Here is an 11,773-nt window from a genome sequence, read left to right on the forward strand (position 1 = left end):
GTCGCTATGAATTGGGATCAACTCGACAGCAATGGCTTGTCGGGTTCTTAGAAAATATTTGCATTATATACTTCCATAATTGACAAGAGTTTCTAAGTATTAAAATATATGTAATTTTTGGGTAAAATGCAAAATATTAAGCATGTGAGAAATAATTTTAACATTGGCCAAATTGTCAATCTGGTATAATATATTAATGGACTGAGTTAAATTGAGTAATATCTCAAAATGTCACAAGGTGGCAGCACACCTACATTATAAGATGTAATTACCAAGGGAAAAAGATCCCTTTTAGATATTCTGCAGTTAGAATGTTTTGAGGTCATACCTGTTGTATATTATATATATTTTCCTGTATGTATACTCCTTCATTTAAAAAATAATTATTTCTATTTTATCGTTATGGCCAACTTGAAAAACTGAAAATTAAGAAGTTTAATTTTTTAACTTGTATATTATTTTACAATATTTTAGATAAAATAAAACCATAGCCACTAATGGATACACATTTTATGGTAGTATTAGGATAATTATCAGTATATTATGTTGCTGTTAGTTGCCATGGAGTTGCCTCTGACTCATGGCGAGCTTGTCATCCGTTATCGTTATCCCGTCCGGCACCAACTTCGTGATCTTTGACGTGTTTGAGCCCATTTTTGCAGGTATATAAAACCATAGTTTAAAATGTTCTACAAATTTGCATCTTGATTCATGTATTTTAGTTAGACGATTTAATTTATCTCACTTATGAGAATAAATTCAGTAACTTCATTTGTTGGATTTTAAAAGGGAAATGTTGGAAAGTCTCATGGAGAAATTTTCGTTTGGTATATTCTAGTTATAGTAACTTTGAGGACCGGGAGTAGAGTTGCCAGATTTAGCAAATAAAAAATACAGGACACTCAATTAAATTTGAATTTCTGATAAACAACAAATAGTTTTTTTAGGATAAATATGTCCCATGCAATATTTGAGGCATATTTGTACTAAACATTATTCAGTTATTTAATATTTATCTGAAATTCAAATTTAACTGTGTGTCCTGTATTTTATCTAGCAACCCTAGTGGAGGAGGGAGTGCCAGGAAAGGAGGTCTAAATAAAAAGTAAGTTGCTGAGAAAATCAGAGAAATACAAGATTATGGACTCCAAATCTGACCTAAGATTTAGAAGTCTTCAGGATCAAGGAACTAATTATCAATGGACTATAACTAGGTTGCATTCTGTGGCAAACTCGTTTATATGCTAAGCTAAACAACATGGACTATGGTTAATCAAGCACTCTGGTGAATTACCATCTATACCACACATTGATTACTGAGTTTTAAACAACAAAACACAACAACATATATTTAAAGTTAGCTCAGTATTGGACAAAATTGAATGAATAACTACAATTCAGACATATTGGGGTCTTACCCAGCCTCAAGGCTATCATTATGAAAATCTGTCATTACAGCATTAAGGATTGGAAATGCCATTTTGATTTTATTTAGTTCAACAAACATGCCCGGCACCTTCTATATGCAGAGGACTGATCTGTACGGTGAGATAAAAGGATTAATAAAACATTGCTGTTATTTAATCCAGTGAACACTCACAGGTGATAAAACAAAGGTTAAAATCATGTCTAAATAATGGCAAAACTCATTCTTAACCATTTTTCCCTGGGTTACCTCTGTTTTTGGTCAACTATTTCTCTCCTTTGTTTTTCCTGGGATGATCTCCTTCCGTAGTCCATATGTTTTCAAATACCATTTTAATGTCATAGACTATGTCATGACTTCTTTTTTGTGCTTCAGATATGCTGGGAGGATCAAAATCAAATCAACATAAATCAAAATTCTCTTCATTTTTCCATTCAATTCTGACACTGGCTGCAGCATGCAGCACTTCTTCCTCTGACCCCAACCACCAGGAGCTAGGTCAGAGCTCACAAGTTAAAAGACACAGTCCTCCAAAATGTCAAGTAGACTTAAGACTTGAGATGCCAGCCTCAAAGCTTGGGAGTCTATATGACACCCTCACTTCTGACCTGCTGGCTACAAATTCAAGATTTTGTCACTATCCCATCAGGATACCAGCCATAAACTCAGAGGTTTCCAGGCCCCCTCACTTCTGACCTGTTTGCTTTCTCTATTCTCTCAGATTTGATAATTCACTGGAACAACTCACAGAACTCACAGAAGTGCTATACTTATGATTAGAGTTTTATTACTGCTAAAAGTATAAATGGAAATACCCATAGGGTAAGGCCTGGGAGGGTTCCCAGCATGGAGTGTCTGTGTCCCAAAAAGGGATGTGCTACCCTCCTACATACATCTATGCCTTTCACCAACCAGAAAGCCCATGGAGCTTCTGTGTCCAGAGTTTATATTGGCTTCATTATGTAATCATGACTGGGGCCTCATTGCATAGGCATGATTGACTGAATTGTACCCCCACCCCCTTCCTGAGGCAGGCTGATATCAGACCATGCTGTGGTCTCTCTGATTAAGCCAGCCCTCACTCATTAGTACAAACCCTCAGGTCTGGTTTGGAGGCCTAGATAACAAAAGCACTTCAATTACTCAGGAAATTCCAAAGATTTTGTGTTATCTCTCAAAAAACAAAGGAAAAGACCAAACTACTTTGGGTAAAATTAAAATTTTTATCCCACATATGTGGATCCAACTACCAAGAATACTTGGCTATCCCATGGGTACTTCCAAAATTAGACTAATCATTTTCACCCATAACCTTTTCTTCTTCCTATATTCCCAGTCTTAGTCAGTTGTTCTCTCTTCATATAATCTTCCATCCTCAAAACCTCCACACTATCCTAGACTTCTTCCCCCGCCACGCACAACTCCATTGTAAGTCAGTCAACTATTTCTCTTTTTTTTTTTTAGTTTTCATTGTTATTGCCTTTTATTATCAGTATCTTTATAAATCTGATCTTTGTTGGTATCAGTGTCATAACAATGAAGTCGGAGTTGTAAAGGCTGTCCGGGGGGTGCGCAATTCAATTGTTATATGTCCTTAGAGTTGAACATTGCCCTACTTTCTGTCCCTTACAACTCCTGACACTGATGCTGACAGAGAATTCACTGTAGACCAGGCCATAGCCTGCTACACAGCAGTGTTTTGATCAGTAAATCATAAATTGAACATCTGAGAATGATAACATCAGCAAAGTACATGTTGCAACATTGTATGTAGTACATATTACTAACGATAAAATGTACAAAAAAAAAAGCAGACATAGTAAGTATGGTTCATGGTAACTCCAATACATTATAAGTTGAGGATTGCCTGTACTCATTAGATCATGCCCGCACTATTCCAATGGTCTCTCTAAACTGGTTTCCCACCTCCAGTCTTTTTCCTTAAATTTAGAGATTTATTGAAATTATTAATTAATTTTATGTTATTAATTTTACAATAATAATTATTATCGTTTAAGTCTGAGAAGTATTTATGGATTTAAAAATGCTGAGGGGTCAGAAGAAATATGATAAGGAAACAAAGACATGGAGCCAGTGAATGGCCTGGACAGCCTGGATCCAATTTCAGAGAAAGGGCTTGGGAGATATTTAGACATCTGAAGTGCAGGCACTCAGGACAGAAGTTCAGATGACTCCTGAAGCCCCATGTTCAACACCATAGTGGGCTTTGACAGCAACAACTAAACCAAAAACACCAAACCCGTTGCCATGGAGTCAATTCCGACTCATAGCGACCCTATAAGACAGAGTAGAACTGCCCCATAGAATTTCCAAGGCCTGTCTGGTGAATTCGAACTGCCAACCTTTTGGTTAGCAGCCATAGCTAAGCGAATGATGTAGGTTAATGATCTCTCTTTAAGGCTGCAGGGAAGAGTGCGTAGGGGGAAGGAAACCAACTCTCTAAATCAGGGTCATCAGTCCTAGCAATTAAAAAATGGTCAGCACATCTTTATAACACTACGTTGGTATATTACAGTAACACCAAACTATGTTGGCCTAATCAAATTAATACATAAATTAATTTGAAACACCTAATAAAACATGACTGTCATTATGCTAAAGGTCCCTGGATGGTGCAAAAGGTTTTTGCAGCGTCATAGGATCACCAAAAAAAAAAAAAAAAGAAAAAAACCAAACCCGTTGCTGTCAAGTCGATTTCAAAGCACAGCGACCCTATAGGACATAGCAGAACTGCCCCACAGTGTTTCCAAGGAGCGCCTGGTGGATTCGAACTGCCGGCCTAATTGGTTAGCAGCCGTAGCTTGTAACCATTAGGCCACCAGGGTTTCCTCACTGAAAACCCTATGGCATGCAGTACTACTCTGAAACACTAGGGGTGTCCATGAGTTGAAATTGACTCCAAGGCAACCGGTTTGGTTTTTAGGTCATAAAGCTGTATGTTAATTAAACATCAAAAGGGAAGGAATTTAAACAAATGATTCTGATTAGTGTTACTTTTATAAAGCCAAAGCAAATTTTTACATTTTTTCAAAGTTAATTCTCCAGTATCTATAATCAGCACCCATGTCCAAATTTCTTTGCTATCAATTACAGCTAAATACCTGAACACATATTTTTAAAAGATGTTGTCTTTGTCCCATATTTTCAACATAATGTTTAATTCCTGTGCTTCCCCCATACATATTCCAGTCTTCTACTTTCAGCCCTTTCACTTTGAGGAGTTCTTGGACTAAATCAGTGGATTCTTACTGCTCCCACCCTCTAGACCTGGACCTTTGGGATAGCATAAGAACCCAAACAGTAGAACATAAGAAGTTAAGAATGCTCTCCCTGTCCAGGGGCAAGAATCTAAGCACTGTAATGAAGGAATGAGGGAAACCTGAAGCATAGATTACAGCGACTGAAGAAAACCAAGAAACCAAACCCATTGCCATTGAGTTGATTGTGACTCATAGTGACCAGTAGAGGAGTGTTCCAAATGATCAGCTTTTGATTGCCCCAGGGGCAAACGGAAGGGAAAAGTGACCTGAGTAAAGCCCTGGTGGCTTGCAGGAGAAGAGATGGAAGGACTGGTTGATCAGTCTCAGCTAAACTAAGCCAGTGGTTAACAAGACCCAAGGTCCTTCAAGTCTCTGGAAACAGGCCTTAAGGAAATTCCTCTGTAAGCTTGAAAACCATAGAGGACTAAATCAGGTTTAATCACACCCCTTGGTGTAAGGATGGGAAAGCTTGCAGATGTTTGAAATTCTTTAGCAGAAAACAAAACGTTTACTCTAAAGAGATAAAAGGCTTGGAACACAAATGCACCGAGTGAAACTCATTCACACTGAAGTGTAATCAGTCATTCAAAGGATGGATAAACCAGAGAAGTATCAGATGCTCTGGGGTGAGGGGTGAGAGCAGGAGGAGTCTCAGTTTGTTAAGTAAGGAGGGGTGGGAAGGCTGGGTAAGTGCAAAGGAAGGAGATCCAGGACACTAGAAAGGCAAACTTCACCTACTTGGCAAATTCTACTGGTGATTCATGATGTGTGTTCATGTGTCTCCTCTACTAGCTTGTGAACTGCTTGAGTACAATTACTCTGCAGCACCTAGCACAGTGCCTGGTACAAATGGTTAGCACTAAATCATTCTTGTTCGGTCTGAACTGTAGTTGCAAACTAATGGACAGCAAGTGTGCAAAGAAATTTTTCCTTTTCTTCTCCATCTAAGTAGACAGATTATTGGAACCCTTGCCCTCCTAGGGTTTTGGGGTATCAGGGCTGCCCTCCCAGGCCTAACTGTGCTCACACAACCAAGAAATCAGCTCTTGTCCATCCAGCTAGGAGATGACAAACGTGGGAAAATGATTTTAAAAGATACCTGCTTGAAATACACTTAATACTAAGACTTTGTCTTTCAAAGTGTTCTTCAGGATCTTGCAATATTTTAGGTTCATTTTCACTGGGCTGACTTTCTGATTTTTTTAGAATGGATTTCCATGGTATACAGTGAAGGGGCCAGTACATAGTGCTAGCATGGTGTCTGGCAAATAGCAGATGTCCAATGGATTTTTGTTGATGTACAAATGAATAATCAAATTAGGTGATCCCCCAAAATTCAAAATAAGAGAATCCAAATGAGAAAAATTGACACAGTATGGATGAAAATTAGCCAAGGCATTATTCATTAAACTTTGTGAAAGTTTTAGGAAGACCCTGATTTACCATAATAATAATTTGAAATATTGTTTAATTTAATTGGGTATTATTCACTGTGATTAGAATTTAGTAACCAATCAAATAAATTGTGCCCCCCTTTGAATGAAGTTAGGTTAAACAGAAGTGGACATTTCTGTTACCTTTACAAGACAGAGAACCAGCCCTTGAACTTGAGTAAATGCTCTAAATTATTTTTGATGTTCTTGTTAGGTGCCGTCAAGTTGGTTCCGACTCACAGGGACCCTATGTACAACAGAACGAAACACTGCCCAGTCCTGCACCATCCTCACGATCGTTGCTATGTTTGAGCCCATTGTTGCAGCCACTGTGTCAATCCATTGCGTTGAGGGTCTTCCTCTTTTTCGCTGACCCTCTACCTTAGTCTGTGAAATTTTTTTGGTGAATATCCTCCTGGCCTTCTAGTGATACCCTCATCTCAGATGTCACCCTGTTAAGCTATAAAACAATGAGTAGAAGCTCAATATAGTCCAGCAACACATGATATGTAAAACAAATCCTGGAATTATCTGAGAAACATAGCCAAAACTCTTCAATACCAGCAATCTCCTCCATGTGTACACAACTGGGAGAAGCTGTCATGTGGAACTATGACAATAAAACCAAGAACCAACGAGTATCAGACCATTTCAGACAGTTTAACTAGTTCTTTCTGTGGAGTTCTAGTATCATTAAATTACTTGAAACCATCAAAGCTTTTAGAAACAAAGTTTTCCAATTCATGACTAAATATCTACTTTTAGGACCTCTGATTTTTAGGTAATTTCTCACTAGAATGAGTATGTGACCCAATGATCAGAAGAAATTGTTAACAGAACGGCTTGTTTCTAGTGGATAATGACCTATTTGAAATAAGAATTAAGATAATATGCGTATTTTACATGATTGATGGTGTTGATGCCAGCTATTACCTCTGATCAATACGAGTTGTAATTTTGTGGCATTAATGAAAAGGGACATAGTGGGCAGCTTTCACAATGTAGGTCTTTCACAGTGTAGATCTCACTGCCACACACAAAACCAGAGTCCCCTAAATAGGAGACGTCCATTTCAAACCAGCAGGCTTAACTTGATGTGTGGATTACACCCCTAGAGCTCAGCAAGTAACAAATTCATCTTTTTTTCCCCCTATGATCTAATTTTCAGAACTTGTCTTGATTAACACAGATTTGCTAACACTGTTGCCATTAAGTCATATATCTTGTAAAGAGCCAATTGGCGTAACAATTCATATATCTTAGAGAAAAGCTTTTCAAAACTCCCAGTGCAATATTCAGATAAATGATCTTCTATGATACCTTAATACTTCTTTCATACACTGATCTTCCATGTAATTCTTCTTGTCTAGGATTTTTTCTATTATGTCAATTTAATGGAAGCAAGTTTCCTGCTTCAAAACTGCATACGAATGATAGCTATAGAAGATATTGTTCTAATGCTAATTATTAGTGTTGAAGAGCAATATTTTGTAAAATATACCTTACTAAACCAGTTGTTGTCAAGTCAACGTCAACTCATGGCAACCCTATGTGTGTCAGAGTAGAACTGTGCTCCAAAGCATTTTCAATGGCTGATTTTTTGGAAGTAGATTGCCAGGTCTTTCTTCTGAGTCACCACTGGGTGAACTCATCACCAACATTTTGATTAGCAGCCAAGAGCAAAAAGCAGTCTTTACTACTATTCTTTTCCATTTAATAATAAAAAGAAATCTAAAGAATATGTACTAATATGTGCTAACAGCTGTTTGCTAAGCTTTAAAGCTAGTAATATCCATTTAAAATCAGTAACAATAAGCTCTACAAAAATTTATTTCAATTTTGGAAACAGTGATTCAAGATGGCCAAACTCTCCTCATTCTTCCTTGAACTACATCAAGACATCGCTGTAAAAAAAAAATGAATCCTGTATTAACAGCGAGGTGTGATTATTAAACTGTATCCTCAGAAACAGAAAGCTCAGTGTAAACCACAGAACTCAACAGCAAACTGATTTTAAATGCATCGGATATTTCATAAACCTATAAGTGGTGCTTTGATTTTTAAATTATATAAAAGTCACTTGCTGCATTTTCTACTCTGAGCACCTACCACAATGTCTGGAATATAATTAGTGTTCAAAAAATGTCAATTGAATGAAGGCTCAGAGTTTTTTAATGAGAGGCTGGTGAGAAACCCTTTTTTGACTCATCCACTAGGTGGCACACAGGGACCGTGCTTCACACATTAAACTACCACACACTCTCCCATTCACAGAGTAAATAAAGAGCTGCATTATTAATTTATACCATTGCGTCGTCCACTCTACTCCTAATATTTGTTTAACCAGCTGTTTCCTCTAATCCTCCTTAAACATTATTGATTAAAATCCTAAGTATATTCAAGTCCTTACCCCTCCCCACATTCTCCCAAGTACATTTTGTTACCTTTAAATGACAGGCTAAGTCTATTAGATGACATAGACTGAGTACTTTGGTTACTAATAATGGAGGCAGGGTGTCAAAAAATTTATTAGATGCAACAGAAGATCATCATATAAAAGTGATTTTCAAATTTGCTTTGCATCTGGTTGAAATTTTAATGGATGGAATACCATTATCTTAAAAATGTAATATGGAAAATAAAGCACGCATAGGCAAAAGGAAATAAAAACTACTCTTTTCTGAAGAAGATAGTTTTCTGAATATGACTCTTGTTCATTTTAACAAAGATGAAGTGTAGTTCTACCTTAAAATTCTAAAGGCTTCTTCAACTGCTCAGCAAATACCAACATTCCACACCCAAGAATCTAAAAGACAAGACTGTTTAGTAGACCATTTACTCATAAAGTATCTTCTGCATACTCTGAGCCTATTTATCCTGGATATGTTACTTGCTCCCAAAGGAAGGAAAGGAAGTGAAACCACTAGAGATATAATGAATTGATTCTTCTCTGTGAAAGTCTCTTCAGTGCTTCTAAATTACAGTGTCAGTCATTCTCTGAGAGACAGGGGTTTGCTGAAAATAAATGGCTCACTTTATAAGAACACAGTGTTCCTCTCTTTCTTGTCCCTTATAGAAAGCTCAGGTTTAGGGGGCACTCCTGTGAGGAGGACCAGCCTCTGGGTACTTTCCCCCTGTGGCCCAGTGATCTCTTGAAGTTATTGGTTTTCTCTTGCTCACTTAGCTTTAAGCAAAATTACCTCTCTTTACCTAGTTTTCCTATTTTTTAACTGTTTCCAATTTAGTGAAGAGATTACCCAAATGTGTAAACTCATTCTCTTTGCTGAAAAAATTAAATTATTAAGAACAGATAGTACCAAACTGGTCTGAGATTTATAAATGCTCAATCCTTCTTTAGTGTACATTGTATTTCACTGAATGGAAGGAAAAAACTGCTTTTATTTGAATAAATAAAACTAAAGTCAATAACTCATGTGAGGATTATGAAATATCACACTAAAAGTTATCCAAAGAGAATTACTGTGATATGTTTTTGGTAGAACAATATGCTCATTTTATGATTCCATTAAAATACTGAAGTCACTGGAGTGTGTATACAATTGCTGTGAATTTAGTACACTGAAATAATCAGATAGAAATGGTTACCAGAAACCACATTTGTAAAGAATAAATATTATATTTCACTTAGAAATTAATTCACAGGCTTCATTTCTTAAGAACCGTTAGCTTCCAAGAAGCCAGCCAGTATGTTTGATTTTATGACATCACACTGGAACATGTACAGGAACACTTTCCACCCTAAAAATTCCCAAATGTACTGGCCACTTTGTGTATTTTTCCAGTGATAAATGAAAATAAAACAACTTCTTTTCAAAATAATAAAACATCTTATTTTGAACACAACAGTTATATTCAATGAAAGAAAGCAACTTCCATCTAAGCCCAAAAGACTTGAGGTTTGCTTTTGGTGGTGAACAGTTTCAACACATAAATAATTCCTTCAAGCCATGTTTAAAGGTAATCTTAACAGCTACGACTTTGAACAAATTTTCAGCACCTGAAAATTATTCATCCATATCATCACACATAGAAATACCTCATAACTCTATGGTTTTAATTCATAATTAGCTGGAGAAACCTGGACCAAAAATTGTAACATCTCAAAGATTGTTAATCTAGCAGGTATTATCTACAATGACAGTAACCTTTTTTCCACATAAATGTATATATCCCCTAAAACAAAACTCATAAATCTGGCCTGGACATTCCCACTCCTCAGCTCTTCCTTCAGCCTATACTATTCTTTTTGATCTCAGGTGCTGTAAAAATGGTTGCTGAAATACGGGTGGAAAAGTCACCACTTGGAAACGAGGAACCTACCAGATTTATAGCAGTACTAGCAAAAAGCCTGGATGCTAGAGTGATTTTCACAAATTTAGACTAAGCCTGTTTATTGCAATGCAGTACTTTATCTGACAAAATGAACCTTAAAAATTAAAAGAAAAATGTTGTGATGTCATGTTAAACCCAAATAAAAATTAAAGAACAAGAAAAAAAAAATAATGTATACATATATTATGATACGTATTGTTTTCTGAAGTCTTCATGGCACCAAAGTTTGACCCAAAGAGGAAAACAAAATTATGAAAGTTTTACCTTGTCCTGAAATCCAGAAGCTCAGATGCTCTCGAGTCCTGCTGATGTTGGAACCTGGAGATCAAGTGAAGCTAGCGCTTTTTCCCCTCACCTTAAGTTTGTCTCTGGGCGAGTGTGTGTGCGCGTGTGTGAGTGTGTGTGTGCGTGTGCGTGTGCAGAATGTCTCTTTGCGGCTCTGGATGGCAGAGGTCCTGATCCTGGGAAGAAGGAGGCACTTTCTCTCCAAAAGCAGAAGAAAAGCCAAGCGTCACCAAGAAAGTTCTACCAGATTCCCTAATTACAGTCTAACGTGTCCTTCATGCAAACTTCAGGGAGGAAGGGAGGGGCAGCGCTGTGCCCAGACCTTGTAAAACAGCAGCCTCTTAGATGACTTTCCTCTCTGCTCAGATCCCCGAGTGTCCCGCTCTGGGGTTCAGGAAAATCGGCAGCTGCAACCACAAGCCCTCCACCCGCACCATACCTCCTGCACCCTCACTACTCTTTAAGTCTGTTCAGAGTGGGTGGGGAAAGGGGTTCAGTGGGATGGTATGTGGGGCAGCGGTGTGAGGCACGCTCTCTAGGACAATCTTCTAGTTTCTTTTTTTTTTTTAAGCCTGTACTTAAAACGAAAATCAAGGGTAGAAGAGGTCCTCTCTTTCCCGCCTTCCCCTCAGCCCATAAGTAGATTGAGGATAACAAGGTAGAGAGACAATTATGACAACAGATAAAGTTTCCAAAATTGGAGATGCCCTCCCACCCAAACTGCCAGAAGCCTATTTTCCCTGTTTACTGGATTGAGTATCAGTATTAGGTTTAAATCTCCCTTAACAAACAACTGCTATTGTATCCCTGTGAGACAGACCTCAAAGAACCTGGATTTATTTATAGAGTGAGGAATGCGAGGGGGAGAAGAGATGGGTGGGGTTGGGTTATGGATCCATACCCAGGATTAGAACCAGATGGGCAAAGGGCGCGCGCGGGCACACTAGCGCGCGCGCTCGCGCGGGAGCACATACACACACACACACACACACACA

The 11,773-nt window shown here is 37.8% G+C and overlaps 1 protein-coding gene across 1 annotated transcript in view; it reads right to left on the reverse strand.

Annotated features, from left to right (window-relative positions):
• Positions 1-11,045, reverse strand: part of HAPLN1 (hyaluronan and proteoglycan link protein 1) — an 84,773-nt gene extending 73,728 nt beyond the window's left edge. Inside the window, exon 1 of the mRNA XM_004388842.1 lies at positions 10,758-11,045. The gene's annotated coding sequence lies outside the window, so the exon portion shown is untranslated. The remainder of the gene's footprint in view (positions 1-10,757) is intronic.
• Positions 11,046-11,773: the final 728 nt, after the last annotated feature.

This window comes from Trichechus manatus, unplaced genomic scaffold (genome assembly GCF_000243295.1).
Source record: "Trichechus manatus latirostris isolate Lorelei unplaced genomic scaffold, TriManLat1.0 scaffold00217, whole genome shotgun sequence".
NCBI classification, from domain to species: Eukaryota; Metazoa; Chordata; class Mammalia; order Sirenia; family Trichechidae; genus Trichechus; species Trichechus manatus.